Genomic DNA, 18,633 nt, shown 5'->3' with positions numbered 1-18,633 from the left:
CCATGCTCTGATAACTACAAATACTGGCCGCTCTATTTATATGCTTGTGGCATTTTCTTCACCCATTTGTATTAACTAGTGCATTACAATATTTAACTGCTACATGCCTACAGTACTGTCTATGCCTTGGAGAGTTGCTCACTGTATAATGCTATGGTGTGATAAACAACTGAGCATCAATAAAAACAGAATCGAAACGTCAGGCCATTGGCTATTTTTGGCAATTTTTTTAGCAACGTATATGAAATAAAAACATGTTTGTCTTTATAACGCACTTTTAGAAGTATCTCTTTCACATTTAAATTCAAAACGTTTATTGTTTAGGCATTCTAGTTTGAAAATGTCATCGCAGCATACTGCTGAATTGTGGCATAACTCAGTCGTTAAAAATATTACTCGCCGTCTATGCAAATTGACATTTTAAAACATTCAGTAAACAAATGACTATTTTAAGTAGGATTTGAAACTGTGCATGGTGGAAAATATACGATATAGAAAGGTTTGCGGTAAAACCATGTAATGACTATCTAATGAGTTGGGGATGGTTCTGAAAAGAACCATTGGTTTCAACAAGACGTTTCAATCTTCTGGAGAAAGCAAAATGACCAATTTTGTTTTTATTGGATGGAGCTAGCATACACTATGTGGCTAAGTGTTTCACAACAATGACAATCATTCTTGCAAATGGTGTTTTTTTAAGGGCAAAACACATTTACATTTTGGAGAAGGGGGAAGGGAAGACAGTTCGATGAGTGGAAGGATCATGAACCCACATTGTCGATCAATATCAGGACATCAAATGGCGCTTCATGATTTGCTTGTACAAGTATTCCTTGTAAACCCTCGACCTTGTGAGTTCTGTGACCCTTCCTGTATTGAAGGGTTTGGGTACTTTTTGTATTCACGACACATAACACAATGTCCACAGAATTACATTAAACTTACATGGTTAAAAGATAATGATGGTAGAAAGCTTCCCCTAAAATATTACTTCCTGAGCTGCTGTGGTTTTTGATAAACGAGTAAAACAATGTCACCAAAATAGTTTTAATAAATTTAGCAAGATATTTACGCATACATCTGTACGCAGCTCTCCGGAAAACATTGCCCTTTTATGTGATTTTCACTTAAAACAAAACAAAAAAACTTGTCAACTAATGGAGCTGAAACTTAGCCAAAGTAAATTATAAACATCTTCATTCACAGTGAGTAGGGATTCATGTCACTGACAAAAACTTTCAAAACCTTTTTCCATTGATAAACTGTTTTTCCTTGACTTCATCAAACCAACTCCAGTTACAAATCCATTGCTTTATACAAACTCAAATTACAAATTTACCTCGATGGAAGTATTATATAACATTGAACTTACCGTCTTTGTACTATGCAGCAAATCAACAGAGAAGTTGCGCTGAGCCTACAGAAAATTTACGCCGTTGTTAAAATGTCAGTTTACTGTTGTGAGAGCATCTGCCATATCGACCAGTTTCGATTCAAAAACATCTCTTCTTTTTAAAGAGCAACTTGAAGTGCAATCTACTGTCAGCAATGAAGCGTTTTTAAAAACAACTCTACAGCCATGGCTTAGAGAGAGAGAGAGAAGTTGGCAGATGTTAAACTTGAATTCTCTTTAACACCGTGGAGAGGAGCTGTGATGTAACCCATGGCGACCCTCGTCTGTGAGCCAACTAATGATGTATAGCTCCTCCGTTAACAGTGAAAACACATCGCCATACAAGTCCCAATGAATTAGCAGATGTGTCTGTAATAGGATGGCATCAAATGCTCTCTATCCGCAAGCTTCAATGTTGATGATCTCTAGTAGTCACACTGTATTATCTGTCTCTATCATAGGTAATGCTTGTCCACATCGTCATAGCATGTAGGGTTTGCTGTATGGAGATAGGTCATCAACCCTGAATCACGTTGGAGGCTAGAATGAAGAAATAAAAGACGGCGGCGGTGCTACTACTATACAGCTGCATTGGGTACTGGCATCATCTTTAGTATTTAGCTCTCTGCGTGTGCGGCACTGAGACAACTTGACTGCTCAATCAAGATGGCCAGACACTAACAAGATTTTACAACCTCTCTAGAATAACCATCCTCTGCAACAAAGCCTTGGTTAGGATTTATCCCCTCCATCTATGAGGCCTTTAAAGAGACACTGACCTCCTGTGGACAGATTCCAATCTTTTTGTTGTTGTGGTTTTTTTTTTATATATGCAGAAGGAAAACAGCGAACACTTCAGGTCAGAAGGAGAATTGATTCAAACTGGATACCCTCGGGGGCTATATGCACATTAGCCAGCTCAAGCAATAATGTTTCAGGATTCAGTTACACATTACACATCACCAACCAGCATGTATACTCCAGTATTATCTTACAGTCACTAGTCTTGTTGTATTGCCTCATCATATTGGGGTCATAAACAAGAGGGATTTACCCCCACCCCCCCCCCCCCCCCATTGCATAACCATCTTTGATGTTTATGGAATATGCCAAAAACTCATTTTATGGCTACGTGCAAATACAATTATATAATGGTGCATTTAAGTGTGCCATAAACCACGGGAGTATACAACAATTAACTCAGGCGCTACGAACGAGTAAACTCTTTTCTAATATAACATTATAATTAATTAATTAATACAGCCCGTGAAACAGCTCAACATTGGTTCTGGGTTTTTTGTTTGGTTTTCAGAAAATAACCAAAACAGTTTCAGAGATTTTAGAATGCTGAAAATCAAGCACAACAATTCATCGAGCATCATCACTGCAAATAAAGGGAGATCAGTGGCAGAGTCCACTTTTAACACGGGGGGTAATGATGCGGATTCTGAATCAACACACCAACCTGTACTCTTTGGTTCCCATGGCAACAGGGAAGCAAAGGAAACGATAGCTTATCTTTGACCAAAAAGTATGAAGAGAAGGAAAAAAGATGAAGCTGCGGACTTTGCAATCAAAGTATTGAACGACTGAAAGATTTTCCAAGGTTAAGTGTTACACATCTGCACAATGTTTTTTGACAGGTGATTCTGTTTTTCAATTACAGTCAAATTTGTACATGAACGAAAGGTGTTTTTTTGTATGGTCAATATGGGATAATCATGCAGGCCTGTAATCTTTGTTTTTGAAAGGACACCAAGGCATTTTCTCTTTGGTAAAAGGCACAGGAAACTGTAATTTTCTACTGGAGCATTTTAAGGGCACAGGCGATGATCAGGGGGCAAGGAGGCAGTCGTGTTTGTTGCCTCCGTGAAGTATCAGGCCGGATAGTGTACATCAATTTTGTTTAAAGGGAAGGTACAGGCTTGGTAACTACTCAAAACAAATATTAACTTAAAAACTGACTTGGTATCGACTATTGGAGAGCTGCTGATAGTATAAAATATTCCCTCTGAAGTAACGTAGTTCTTGAGAAAGAGGTAACTTCTCACTAAAATAATAAAGGACTTCTAGCTAGAAGTCTTTTATTCCTATCTGAAAGCACACAAATTCGCCCAACAAGGGTGTTGTTTCTCTCATCATTTTCTCGCAACTTTGATGACCAATTGAGCCAAAATTTTGACAGGCTTGTTATTTTATGCTTATGTTGGGAAACACCAAGTGAGGAGACTGGTCTTTGACCATTACCAAACATGTACCTTCCCTTTAAGATTTTTTTCTAGAAAATACATTTCAAATTCTAAAAGAGTAAAAGGGGAAAAAACCAAATCAATTTAAGGATCATGCTTGTTAAAGGCAGTGGACAGTATGGTAATTACTCAAAATAATTATTAGCATGAAACCTTACTTGGTAACGAGTAATGGAGAGTTGTTGATAGCATAAAACATTGTGAGAAATGGCTCCCCCTATAGTTACCTAGTTTTTGAGAAAGAGGGTTTTTTCCACGAGTTTGATTTTGAGACCTCAGATTTAGAATTAGAGGTCTCGAAATCAAGCATCTGAAAGCACACAACTTCGTGTTTTTTTTTGTGTTTTTTTCTTTCATTAGTATCTCGCAACTTTGACAACCGATTGAGCTCACATTTTCACAGGTTTGTTATTTTATGCATCATATGTATTGAGATACACCAACTGTGAAGGCTAGTCTTTAACAATTACCAATAGTGTCCAGTGTCTTCAAAGCCATTTGACACTTTCGGAACAGAACAAAAATTAAAAGTTCACAAATAACTTACAGGGTTTACAGAAGGTAATGGTGAAAGACTTCTCTTAAAATATTATTCCATGAAATGCTTTACTTTTTGAGAAAACGGTAAAACAATATCAATTCTCGATATCGAGAATTACGGATTTATTTTAAACACATGTCATGACATGGCGAAACGTGCGGAAACAAGGGTGGGTTTTTCCGTTATTTTCTCTCGACTCCGATGACCGATTGAGCCTAAATTTTCCCAGGTTTGTTATTTTATATATAAGTTGTGATACACGAAGTGTGGGCCTTGGACAATACTGTTTACCGAAAGTGTCCAATGGCTTTAAGGATGTACATGTATAACATTGGTTAAATACAAGGTTTTAGCCAGGAATTGGTAAAGGGGCTTCTCGAAAATTCCTGGAAACTTAAAAACTTGTGTCCAAAAAAACTTGTGTTCAGGTACCCCTATGGCTAACACGCTTCCAACAGCGCTTTTGAGGGAATGATTGTTAAAACAACCTTTATCATGGTGTGGCCATCTTGATTTTACTCCATTACAACTCATTGTAACCAAACTGAGGCTGGACGAAATACTAGTCTGGTGCCATGTTTGCGCAATGAATGTTAGCATTCATTATTGTTATGGAAACAGGGAACATGACCAAGATGGTGACAGCGTGATAAAGGTCTATCGGGCTCTCTCCAGGACTTTTTTATAAACTGTGGGGCATACTCATAGAGTTATAAGAACTAGATGGCCCACTGGTGATGCTGCTTGCACAAACACGATGGGACCGCAAGGAGACACGCGCGCCATTCTGCACGCGCATTGAATATGAAGTACACGTCGGAATTTGTGATGCTGTTTTTGTCAACTTACAAAATGGCAGCACAAACACACGCCGTGCGATGCCTGTTTTGTCAACTTAGAAAATGGCGACCTGCGCATGCCAGGTCGCGTATATAGAACAGTGCGCCCTCTGGTTCATATATATATCTCTATGGGCATACTGGACCCGACTGTTTAAAAGACACCCAGACACCACTCTGGCATACACTATTTGGTTTAGTAATATAAAAAAACAGAGTAGGTATATCTTTACAAAATAATATCTTAACCAGACATATATACTCCTAGGGCTAACACGCTTTTCAAATTAAGTATTTTACAATCATTCTCCTGTCATAGTAGGGTCTTCCACAATTTTGTTTTTTACTTTCGGGCATTGTAGACACAATTATCACAAAGAAACCCAGACACCCCCCTGGCAAACACTATGGTTCAATAATAATAAAAACACAGTCATATTATGTATACCTTTACACAATAATATCTCACAAAATGTATGACTAGTGTGAATTGCTTCCAACCAGTCTCTAAATCAATGATTTCAAGGGAAATGGGGGGGGGGGGGCACAGGCCACATTGATTTCTGTCTCATGATAATTGAGCCATTCCAATATCAGTTCATTCTTCATGCAAATAATAACGACTGCCCATAGCTTTCTCCCACGCTGTGTAAATTGTTCTAAGTATCTAGGGTGAAATTGTGGGGTAAAAATCATTACAATATTTAATTTGTTTATGGTGAGTTTAAAAACAAAATTCCATTTTAGATTCGGATAACTAGAGTTCAAAAAATATAGTCAGAATCTATCTCCATGTATATATAAGGTCAGACTTGATACCTGTTAATCGTTATATTTGTCAATATTAATCTACATACAATTTTGAGTGTGTACTTTTAGCACAAGTTAGTGCCTTCAAGCAAAACCAAATGAATGAAACAAATTTATTTATGTATTTTGCTTTATATATTTGTAAATAATAATCTTATTTAGAGTGTTTATTTTTAGTACAGGTCAGTGCCTTAGAGTAAAACAACAATATTTATTTATGACAACTTTTCAAATGCTTCAGCTAAATATAGATTACAACATTTTCATATTGGGAAGAAAAAAAATTCTAAGAAAACTCCCACATAACTAACACAGACTTGTCCAAAACAAGTCTATTTTTATTTGAGACAACCCTTGCAATCTTCATATTCGACCCATCAGAGAATATAAATGTTAGAAGTTTTTCACGAAAGAAAAAACGTTTTAAAAAAACACCTCACTTTGTTTTGAATTATGTCCTGTTATTGTGTCAGTCATCCACGGCAAATTGCACTTAGCGCTTATCAATATTTTGATTACAATGTTATTGTTGTCCGATCCATTAAGAACATGCTGTGAGCATTAAACCAGCCCCCAATCATTGTAGATTATCTGTCATAATTTGACAAGGAAGAAAGGACATCAGTGGGGAAAAAAGAAATGGCCGTGGTAAAAGCAAATCAAGCACCAATCTTTGGGCCATGTCGGAAGTAAACCATTTTATCCCCCGTCCCAGACGCACTTAACGCCTGAATATTAAATGCAGTGAACACAATAATTGATCCTAAGTCAACCTACATTGTGGAATACAGCTTCGTTTAGTACACATAACCCCCCTTTGCTCGGCGTAAGACAGTATTATAGAAGAAAGTGGGGGTGTATTACCAGAAATTCTATAATTAAAGGTGGGTTAAAAACGCACGGATGTAGGTCATAATCAAAGTCACGGTGCATTCATTAATAACAAAATCACTCGGGTACGAAGCAGACTGCAAAAGCCATGTAGATATAACGGTAAGGCCTTTCAAACAAAATATATCAGCTGCGCAACTTCTCAGATGATTATTAGTGTGGGGTTGTTTTGAAAATTCATATGTTTAATGCATAATTAATGTTTTCTCTTTAATTAACTTGGCACTAATTTTAAGTTTTAGTACCCTTTGTGTTTTTGGCTATGACATGAGTCCCTACTCACTGGGTATGGAAGTTGTCAAATTATTGAGAGAGAAAATGAAAATCGCAGATCAACGTTTGCATGAGAGCCGCCTAAATCCGTTGTACATGCCAAAATAATATTTGTCTGTTGAGCGAAAATTATTTTCTCAAAATTGTTTTACTCACTCCTCAAAAACTACAGCACCTCATCATGTAATATTTTAAGGGAAGCTTTCTACCATCATATCTTTAAATTGTGTAAGTTAAATGTAAATCTGTGGAGGTTTGTGTTTCGTGTCGTACAAAAAGTACCCAAACCCTTTAAACAAAACAGAAGCCTGTCTGCTTCGTGGCTCCCCAACCGAAGTATCACACCGAATACTTCTTTACCAGGGTACAACATATAACAAGGGAGAATGACATGTTGTGAGAATGCCATGTAGAGATTTCTCATTACATGGGCGTTCGTTGGACAGGCTGGAATTCCCAGGGTCTGACAGCAGTCTGCTTGAGCTAAGATTACAGATACATGTTTATCATGAATATAAAAACCATCAAACGTTTTTTTACATATTTTTTTTTGATTGGGACTTTTTTTTCTTGCTTTTTAATTTTTTATGCTTAGACAGACACAGATGTGAATACATGAACCTGGACTTGTCTTTAAAAAAAAAAAAAATACCTTTTGAAAATAACAGAATTTCTTTATGTTTATCATGAACAATATAAAAACCACTAATCCTTTTTTATTCTTTTTTAGCCATTTGACACTTTCGGTTAACAGTTTTGTCCAAAGGCCCACACTTCGTGTATCACAACTTATACATAAAATAACAAACCTGTGAAAATTTAGGCTCAATCAGTCATCGGAGTCGGGAGAAAATAACGGGAAAACCCACCCTTGTTTCTGCACGTTTCGCCGTGTCATGACATGTGTTTAAAATAAATCCGTAAATCTCGATATCAAGAATGGATAATGTTTTAATGTTTTCTCAAAAACTTAAGCATTTCATGGAATAATATTTCAAGAGAAGTCTTTCACCATTACCTTCTGTAAACCCTGTAAGTTATTTGTAAATCTGCAAACTTTCAATTTTTTGTTCTGTTCCGAAAGTGTCCAATGGAAGATTACAGATACAACGTTTATCATGAATAATAAAAAACATCAAATGTTTTTATTTCTTCCTTATTTGGGACTTTTTGTATTGCCATTTTAATTTTATTTTATGAATGCATGAACCCAGACTTGTTTTTAAGTAAAGTGATATTTAGAAATTAACAGAATCTCATTTTCAAAAGATTACAGCTGTACATGTTTATTATGAATGACGTAAAAAACATCACATTTGATGTTTTCCTCTTTTTACTTTTTTTCTTGGAATTTTAATGTTATGCTCAGACCTACTAGATGAATGGACGAACCCGGACTTGTTTTCAAGAAAAGCGATTTAAAAAAATTAACAGAGTTTCTTTTTTTTCTAAAGATTACAGCTATACCGTAATTTTCGGATTATAAACCGCCGTTTATATGTGGTTTTATATATTGATTTTGCGGTTTATTCGCCGGGCGGCTTGTATGCCGACATAATAATATTGAAGAAGAAAAAAAAACGTACATTTTTTTAAAAGAAACATCGTTTAAAAAAACTTCTTAAAAACAAATACAAAACAGACAGGAAAAATCATACACCGGCGCACCAAACTCCCTCTGAAAATCCTGTAACAAGAAATTATTGCTACATGGACGACTCCACCAACCTTACATGTTTATTATCAATAATATAAAAAACATCAAACGGTTTTTGTTGCTTTTTTTTTCCTCTCACAAGTTCAGATTTTTTTTCTTGGCATTTTAGTTTTATGCTTGAACCCAGACAACTATTCAAGAAAAACAACAATGGTTGGAAATTGACAGAATTTGTTTTCTTTCAAAAGATTACATATAGGCCTACACATGTCTAACATCATGAATAATATAAATATAAATAATATTAATCTGTTTTTTTTTTCTTCTTTCTTTTCTCTTTTTTTTTGCTTAGAGCCACTGATGAATGCATGGGGGGGGGAGGGAAACAACGTTAGAAGTTTAACCGAATTTCTTTTTAAAAAGGATTTGCATTTGATTTGATTTTGTCTATGAGGCCGGCCTCATTGTGATCCCGAAGAGCCTGGCCTCGCTGTATTTCTTATAAGGAGAATGAAGAATGATAAATGACAACTGACTGGGTCAATTTCATTATAGCACTTAAAGGGAAGGCAGACCTGCTTGTTTTTGAAAGGGCAAAGGAACCAAGGCATTTTCTCCTTGGTAAAGGGTTATTAGGAATACAACTTTATGATCGCACATTCACTGTAACTGCATCCACAGAATGGAACAATATCCCTTTCTTTCATTAAACCCGCAAAATCCACAGACCAATTTAAACAACTTCTGAAAACATATCTCTTCCCTGTTTAGCTTTTCTGTTTTTCTCATGCTTTTCAAACATTGTGTTTGTAGCTTTTCCGATAAGATTTTGTTGTTTATTGTGCATTTTCAGTTTTCTATGGGGAGCGTTTCTAAATACCTGTTATTATTATTATTATTAAGGAAATTGTAAACTGAGCGTTTCAAGGACACCAAGGCATTTTCTCATTGGTAAAGGGTTATAAGGAAATTGTAAATTTCTACTTGAGCATTTCAAGGACACCAAGGCATTTTCTCCTCGGTAAAGGGTTATGAGGAAAATGTAAATTTCAACTTGAACATTTCAAGGGCACCAAGGCATTTTCTAATCGGTCAAGGGAACCCTATGAAGAAATTGTGAATTTCTACTTACACTTGTAAACTTTCAATTTTTACTTTCACTGTATACACCTTCACAGGATTAAAACAATCCTACGATTCTAAAAACCAAATGTATACTTTGCCTTTAAAGGGAAGGTATTGCTTGTGTAATGAACTGCACATAATTCAATTGAAAAATTAGCATAAATTAGGTAGGATAACTTCATTTGTAAACAATTTATGAAGCATTCTGACAAATAGCTATCAATGAGGAGTTGTCACAGGAAAGAATTGGAATTTGTCATTATTGATTTAAAAGCATTGTCATTCATCCATTCACTATGATTGTGCATCGCGGATGAATTGCACACGATTCACAGTAAAAACAGCTATGATCAAGTTCTTGAATATATTCATTAGGAAAGTCCATTAAAACTTCTATAAAAAAAAAATTTCCCCATCTATTTTATTGGGATTGGTAATAGATTAATTACACAACAAACAAAAACTGCTAAAAATGCGGAAAATATTATACACAGAATAACAACAAACACTTAAAATTTAAAAACTGAAGGGGAAAAAAACTTTAAACAGCCTGATACAAGATGGGGACATGACATACAAGCGAGAGGTGTTGGTGCACATGTTGCACGAACACCTTCAAAATTGGATAAACAAAAAAGAGTGAATTAAAAATTGACTGAATGAGCAAGAACCCCCAAAACCTCAACACATACCCCCCAAAACAACACTTTTTTAAACAAGAGAGGGGAAAAACCAGCAACAACAAAAATGGAATCTGTGGTCGATTTCACAAAGATAGTCCCAACTGTTAAGGAGATATTAAAAACTCAAGGCTTAAGTCCTAAGTTAGACTTGTCCTAACTCGAGATAAGACTAAGTCTTAAGTCTTTGTGAAATCTACCCCTGGGCAACTGAGGAGCATGTTCTCCTATGCAGTCCTAACAACATCCCACTCCCATGATTCAATAAATTCTGAAACCCAAAAAATGTTTTCCCAAGTGTGATTTATTGTGTGTCCTACAATAAATTGAAACTGTTTCTCATGCGTATGAGCGCAGCAAAGGAGCATGTTCTCCTATGCAGTCCTAATGAACCCACAGTCAGAGGTAAATCATTCTTATTCAATTTGTGTGTTATAAAGTTGTTTCATTTTCATTTCTGAGTATTTGGTTGAGAAGCCAAGGACTCTCAGAAAAGCCAACTGTATCACCCTACGACACTAGCCAAGAACCCACTTGAGATTTGAGTGAAGACAAGAAGGGAAGTTGTCAGTTTAAGATAGGGGAGGAAAACCCCAGAGAATGATTCCAGGAAAAACCCACGCAATCAGGTAGGGACTGAAAACCCAAGTCCGTGCCCCCACCCCTCCATTTTACCTAGAGGTGGAAGGTAAGGAAAGATACCACTACGCCACCCTAATTGCATCATCCCCCCCCCCCCCCCCCCCCCCCCCGCCTGAAAAAAGGAGAGAAGATTTTTAAATACCCAGCAAAAACAAAACAAGAGCGATTTACAGTGACAAAGTAAACTCACTTGTTCTTCAACAAACAAAACTCAGCCAAGTACTCTCGCATCCTTAAAGAAAATAAACAGAGACAGGAAACAAGTGCAGAGAGACATTTGTATAAATATTTGCAGAATAGGGTTTGGTACTACCCGGGATGCATGGGCATATATCGTTGGGGAGGATGGAGTCCGTTCCCTTGCCTCCTCCTCTTATGAAGAGATGGTTGACTGTAGACTCCTTGCCTGGAGTCACACGCTCAAAAAACACCCTCACTGGGGTCAAAAAGCGCCCTCACCTAGGCCAAAGGAGGTGCATGATTGGACGATAGCTGTTCTTTGTGCGTAAAAAAGTGTGAGTCAGTGTTGCGTTTTGCATTATGCAAGAGGTCTATTGACGTGGTTGACATGCATTAAAGCCTGTGCGACTAGTGAAATTTACTCCTCGACTAGTCGCGCTTCAAATCGTCGTGACTGCAACTCTAACACTTGTCCCAACTAATTTTGGTAAGTTCCAAAGCTGCACCGTTGAAGTATATTGTTTGCTGCACCGTTGAAGTATATTGTTTGCTGCACCGTTGAAGTATATTGTTTGCTGCAGGTGCGCAATAAAGTAAAATTCACGCTAAAAAGATTTAGGGATTGTGTCACTGATGTCTGATTGTGTTTCACAGTTGGTTCATCGCACAGGTAGTCGCGACTATTTTTCTAGCAGTCATGGCTGCATGATTAACCGAGTAGTTGAAAAACGGTGATCACAACTCGACTTAACAATTGATAGGAGCAATTTTGACACTAAGACACACTCCAAGAACAGAATGTACAGGCTCCAACTATTACATTTTTACTAACAATATTATGCATCATCAGTTAATTGTACTAAGGCAAATTTCCTTTGACAGAAACGAGCAAAAAACCTTCCAAGTTGACCAGTCTCAAAGGAAGAGAGGAAGTTCCTTACATAACCAACAGTGTGAAGACAGGAAACTAGATTTCCCATGAGACCCTATGGAAACAGCTCTTACAATTAGAGTTTGTAATTAAAGCGCAGCTGTTTGCGCTTCCTGAAAAATATATATATGGCTCGACAATTGTGCGATTTATTCTGCTGGGTATACCAGAAACTGTAAAAAGGATTACAGAGATTCTTTTCATAATTTTTGGTAGTGCCACATTCTGGCTTGATGAATAAAGAATTACGCAGATGTGTCAAGCATTGGTTCACTTCAAAGAAGAGGAAATCTAATGTTTACAGTAATTTTGTTAACAATATTAAAAGAGTTTTGTGTGCTCCACCAAACAGTACTCCATAAACATAATTAAGCATTAGGCGCTTTAGGCGCTTTACAAATGTCTTAATTATTACTATTATTATTAATATATTATTATTGTTATTATTAATACTAATAGTGAGTTTCTTCACCAGATCAGTATGTGGCTTTATTTTTTAGCTGTTGTTTTTTATGAGTGTATTTAAAATGAGCTGACGTTGAGGCTAGTCACCTTTCGTTTCTGTCCTTTTGAGGGGGAGTCGTTTACTTCCGTTCAAAATACTGAGCATAATCCTGTTTTTCCCAATCTGAAACTCAATGCTTCCCTACTTATTATAATATTCAATAAAAATCCATATCACTGTTACAAAGGTAAGCTTTCAGAAAGGTCAGTGAAAGCCCTTAGGATTTGAAAAAAAATCTCAAAATCTCAGTATTCAAATCTCACAATATCTCAAGATCTAAAGCTAAAAAGCTGGGCTGACAGGCGATGCACAAATTAAGAAATTGTAATCTTTTTTCTTTTTAATTGCCCCAACCACAATCTGTTTGCATCAAGGGCTTTATTAACCAAACCTGTGTTAGCCCTAGTTTTAACTTGTAAGATCATATTCCAAGTTGATTTCTGTTAAATACTTTTTAACCAGTTCGTAATAAAACAAACGTCCAATACTTTTACGCATCGCGCAGTGGCAGGCTAACAAACTGGCATTTGCGATTCTGCGCTTTTCGGTTTGAACAGCCCCCCGATATTTGAATTGTAAAAAACAGTGGACCGAGCAGAATCACTTAAGCTTTTTTAGAAATCTAACAACAATCACTGTGAAAATAAAGTTGATTATGCATATAGGATTTGAGGCATTGCATGGTGAGGTATCAATACATGTGTGGATTGCGGTGTATCTACTGGCTAGGTAGAATATGTTCTTTAGAGAACTGTCTCACTTTATATCATAGTACCGCGGAGTAACTTTTTCGGAATTCAGGAAACTTCTCAGTTCTGAAAAGAACCGTCAGTTGCCTGCTTTTAAACTACTAACTGGGCGACAGGTAGGAAATCGACCGGGACTACTCTTTTTTGCTTAGTGGATCGAGGGGACTTCTTGTTATTAGATTCTCTATCGTGGAGTGAGTTGTAATTAGTCTCAACGTTTTGACTAGTCATTGCCTGGAGACATTATGTATGCAGGACTTAATTTTCAAGAAAGTCAAAGAAAATGTTGATACACAAAACCAATAAAGAATGGTTTTCCACCTGTATTGAAAATTGTTTTTCGCCTGTTGTCTGTATAGTTTGTCTAATTTTTTAAATTGTTCATCCTTTTTTTGTTCATTGCTTTAAAGGGTTTGGGTATAGTTTGTGTAGTCCTTAATTTTTTAATATGTTTTGATTTTCAAATGTTATTTAAATTTCTTGCCTGTAAGTAGAGTTCTCCGGTATTTTAATGTTTTTTTTTGTTGTTCTTGTGTGTTGTTGCGGTCAGTTAAACATTTCCTTTTTAATATATAGACGGATTGCGATGCACGTCGCTGGCCGCCATCTTTGATGTAACAATGGATTTCAAAGTGTGTACGTGCTACGCACGACTCTCAGCCAGTGATGGCTCCTCATGCGTACACATTCATCAAGGATGGCGACCAATGACGCATGTTGCAATTTGTCTTTTGTGCATTCCCTAATGTTTATTTTTAAAATATTTTACTGTATTAATGTATATATTGACGCAATTTAGCCATTGGCTACAAGTTCAATTTTAATAAACCATCAATAATAATAAAAAAAGAATGCTTGAACAAGACCAGGCTCTTCTATGGAACGTTTTCTCCCTGGTGTGTAAAAATCTATTGCACCATGAAAAGATTGTTGCGACTGCCACATCAAATGAATGATGCACGCAACAATACAAGAAAACTGGATGTGACAAGTTTCACTCAATGAATAAAACCTGAAGCACTTCGGGGAAATTTGAAGAAGAAAAAATGAGATTGGCTGAAGTGGCGGGTAGTTTTTTTTTTTTATGCATGGTAATTCGTTGGCAACAAGCTCAATTCTCGAGGAAAAAAAATGAGCAGCTGCCCAACTAAGAAATGTACATGGGACTCCAGGCATTGCATAATGCGGTTTGCGATAACACTGTGTGTATCTACTTGCCAGGTAGATTGTGTTCTTTTGAAAACTTGTCTTGCTTTATATTCTTTTACCACGGAGGTATTTTTTCAGTTCCAAAAGACTTCTCAGTTCCAAAGACAGGTATCTTTACGCGTCAACATTATCATTGCAGTAAGGTGTTGTTTTCAGAGAATAAGCTAACAGACCTTTGTTGTGGAGGTTTTTTATAGCATTTTTTTTTAATGATAATATAAATAAAGTTTTGGCGTTTTCATTAAAGTAGTCTGAGGTTAACAAAACTTCAACGGTATAATACAAATTTCTGTGATGTAAAAACTCTGTTGTGAGATATGTAATCAATTCCCTGCTATGATATTTTTCTTCGACGAAAAAGGAAAACATAAAACTTTATACGGTTGCTCGAAGCGTTTTGATTGGAAAATGGAAACCCGATGTGACAATCAATGATTTCCATGGCGACTAACCATATTTGTGTCTACGCCGAAAAAAAAAAAAAGCATTGTGTTCAGAATCAATACTCGTACGGAAGAATCCTCTCGTCTATCAAAATAAACGGCACCTCATTGCCAGGAAAGTTGACATAGTGGGTTTAGCAAATAGGCTGGCTCAAAATCAGTCTAGAAACCCGACTCGGTGTGTTAAGAAGAAAAGAAAACATCTATCTCGACATGAAGTCAGGTTTGACTATAGAGAGAAACATGGATCGAATAGTGTGGTTGATAACATTGGACCAGTAACTCACACAATACCCTTTATTGTGAGTTTCACCGCATAGAAACTATCTAAACTCACAACAATATCCTGTTTTTTTATTTGGCTAAAAATATCAAAAGTAACATCTGCTTTGAGAATCAACTCTTGGCAACTCTCATTTTTTAATTTCTTTAATTTCAAGAGTCCCTCGCTTCAAGGTGATGCAGCTTTCAAAATGTCTATGGGGGGCGTGCATGGTCTCACCAACTAGTCTACCAAATGTCTGCCATTTACCACTCGGCCAGAAAAACTGATGTAGATTTGTCCTAATTTCTCTAGCAGAAGTAACAAATGGATCTTTGTGGAGTTGGGTAAGTGAGTAGGAGACATGGGTCAGTAAAGGTAGGGCAGGTTTCCACTGGGTGTTGAAAACCACCTGTACGGCCCCCCTGCTAGGGAAACTACAAATAGACTATTTTTAAGGAATAATGACTATTGCAGAAGTTTTATATCAAACCCAGTCCAAAATTCACATTTTGTGGTTCGATGACAGGCATGCATAGTGAACCCTGAAAATAAAGATGTAAAAAAATACGGCAAGTTTTCCCCGAAGGATTGGCGAGGGGGAAAAATATCTGGTGTCATGAGAGTGGGCTTTGGAATCATTAAAAGACTTCAAACAAAGAGTGTTATGAATAAGACGGGTGGCTTTGCAAGGTGTAAAGCGACACTGTGGGATGAGCTTTTGCTTCAAGTCATGCCATCTTGAATTATACATTGATTTCTTATCTGAGAAATACCCTTAGATTTAAATTGACGTCGCAGAAAGAGATATTTACACCCAGCGGAAATATGAAAACACTAATACAATTTATTGGTGATGAGATGTATAATGCTTTACCAGGAAGGCAATGTTTTGACTTGTGTTTTGCTTTTCGTAGTACCTGTAATTGTCAACAAACAAAAAGAATCATGGAAGTATTGAAGTGTATGTTGAACTGAACTGAATTTAATTAAATTTGTTTGAAAGAAGATTTCTGACAATTGACAATATTCAAACTTGTTTTGGTTCATTATGAAACATTATCTTCCAGTTTGCGACAGTTTGTGAGTGTCAATGCGTCACGCTCTGCATACGGACAGCACAAAAATTACATTCTAAACTTCTCGCGCGCATGCTGTTCGTCGCGAAATAACATTCTGAAATTTTTAGACTTTGCGCGTTGCACGTGAGACTGGAAGATAAATACGTTATAACACGCGCGCCTATTGGATATGCATCGCAGAAGCGCTATATTTTTTCCTGTATTCCACCAGCGCTTCTGTGTAACTTATAATAGTTTGTTTTGATCAGTTGATTCATTTAAGTATGAGTTCATGAAAAAACTATATTTCCGTCTATTTCCAATTCTTATTACAAATTCTTATTTTGAGACATTTGGTTTGCAATCAATAGTGATCCAGTCATCTACAGGGCCAAATTTCATAGAGCTGCTTAAGCAGAAAACTTGGCCTTACAACTTTCCGCTAAGCAGAAATGAGGACACCAGTCACAAATTGTACAAAGAAATGGTAGTTTGGTTGGTAACCTTATTCTGGTAAGCAAACTTTTGACTTGGACTCAAACTAAGTGACTCGGACTAGGACTTGACGCAGGTGACTGAGTCAAGTCCACTGGGTCAAGGGGTATGAGCACTATATAAGAAGCCTCTATTATTATTATTATTATTATTTGTATTACTACTAGAGGAAACCTTGAGAATTCTGTAGTTATGCATGATTCAAAGTTTGAAGTGTCCTTGTAATAGTTCAAAGCAGAGTGCAAATCAATCATCAACTTCTATACAACAGCACAAACATATAATTTAGATAATTGTACCTGTGGGAGAAGGATATGTTTGATTATTCACTCTTAAAGGAACATTACAGAATTGGTTTTTGCTAACAAAACAGTTGCTGGCAGTGTACACACTTTATGTAATCCACCATATATGCATGAACTGACAAACCTGTAGAAGTTTGAGATCGATCGGCCATCTGAGTCACGAGAGAACAGTAACAAACCGATTACAAATTTGCATTGCATCGATGCCAAAACAAAACTGAATAAAACGCTCCCTGAGCCATAAACTCCAAATGTGAAGTTGGATTATTTATTTCTCATCAAATATGACATTTTAGACAAATATATTTCAAGGGATGTTTTCTACTATCATCTTCATTAGACCTTGTAAGTTATATGTAAATCTGTGATCTTCACGATTTTTGTTTCATACCAGTTCTGTTACGTCCTTTAAAATAACGGCAGTCAAACTTTAGGTAAGAAGCATACAGCAGCTTTTAATAGTACCAAGCATTTTGAGAAATATTTCACTTTTATCAGTTTTTATGCCCATAAATTTGAATCTGAGAGGCGTTATGTCAGCAATATCTCAAAAACGTGGCAAGATTTTCTCAGGTTAGTTTTATTGTTTACTTCCTCTATCAAACAGTTCCTAAAATCAATTTTAATCATACGGATTTAATTGAAGTGATAAAATCAGGATCACTAAAAAAATAAAATGTCTTTGTAAAAATGCTGTCCCAAAAGCCATGCCCACTAGACTGAACGGCACAAGACACTACTGGTAAATACTCAAATTGTAAACCATTGTGATACCCAGCTCCCTCTGAAGTAAAATAAATTTTAACAGATAGAGGTCATTTCTCATTCAAATGTTAAAAAGACTTCAGGCTTGAAGCATTATACTTTGCATCTTAAAGCACACAAATTTTGTGAAACACAGTCTCTAGCAATTTCACTGACCAATTGAGTCCAAATTGTCACCGGTTTGTTATTTCATGCATATTTTGGGATACACCATGTGAGAATACTGGTCTTTGACATTAATCAAAGGTGACCAGTGCTTTTAAAGAAACATGTCCGAACTTACACAATTCCTTTCCAATTATCACATAGAATTTCATAAAACAACAACACATCAAATCGTCATAATAATAGCAAAGGATTTGCTCAACTTACCAAATGAAGTTGAATCCGATTATCTTGTCTATCCGGCGCTGTTGGAGATAGTGTCGCTTTCCTCTCCGGCGGTGGTTGATGAGCAGTCAGGAGGAGAACGTTAACCCTGTCTTGAAGGCAGCTTACTGAAGAAGGTATGAGACGTCCTCTTAGTGTCAACAAAGCCCAAGACTTGCTTAGATGAGGTGCTTTGGGAATCAGGTCTTTTTTTCTCCTCCTCGGCTCCTGCGATAGGTTCCACGAAACTCTCGCTCTT

At 36.6% G+C, this 18,633-nt stretch overlaps 1 protein-coding gene across 2 annotated transcripts in view; it reads right to left on the bottom strand.

The window, feature by feature from the left end:
- LOC139936711 (rho GTPase-activating protein 7-like) overlaps positions 1-18,518 on the bottom strand; it is a 169,288-nt gene extending 150,770 nt beyond the window's left edge. Inside the window, exon 1 of one of the 2 annotated variants that reach the window (XM_071931589.1) lies at positions 18,378-18,518. The gene's annotated coding sequence lies outside the window, so the exon portion shown is untranslated. Of the gene's footprint in view, positions 1-1,372; positions 1,558-18,377 lie in introns of those variants that run through there. The other variant, XM_071931590.1, reaches the window with a different exon arrangement.
- Between the last annotated feature and the right edge of the window lie 115 nt (positions 18,519-18,633).

The sequence above is a fragment of the Asterias amurensis genome, chromosome 4 (genome assembly GCF_032118995.1).
Source record: "Asterias amurensis chromosome 4, ASM3211899v1".
Taxonomy (NCBI): domain Eukaryota; kingdom Metazoa; phylum Echinodermata; class Asteroidea; order Forcipulatida; family Asteriidae; genus Asterias; species Asterias amurensis.
This window is presented reverse-complemented; position numbering and strand designations above follow the sequence as displayed.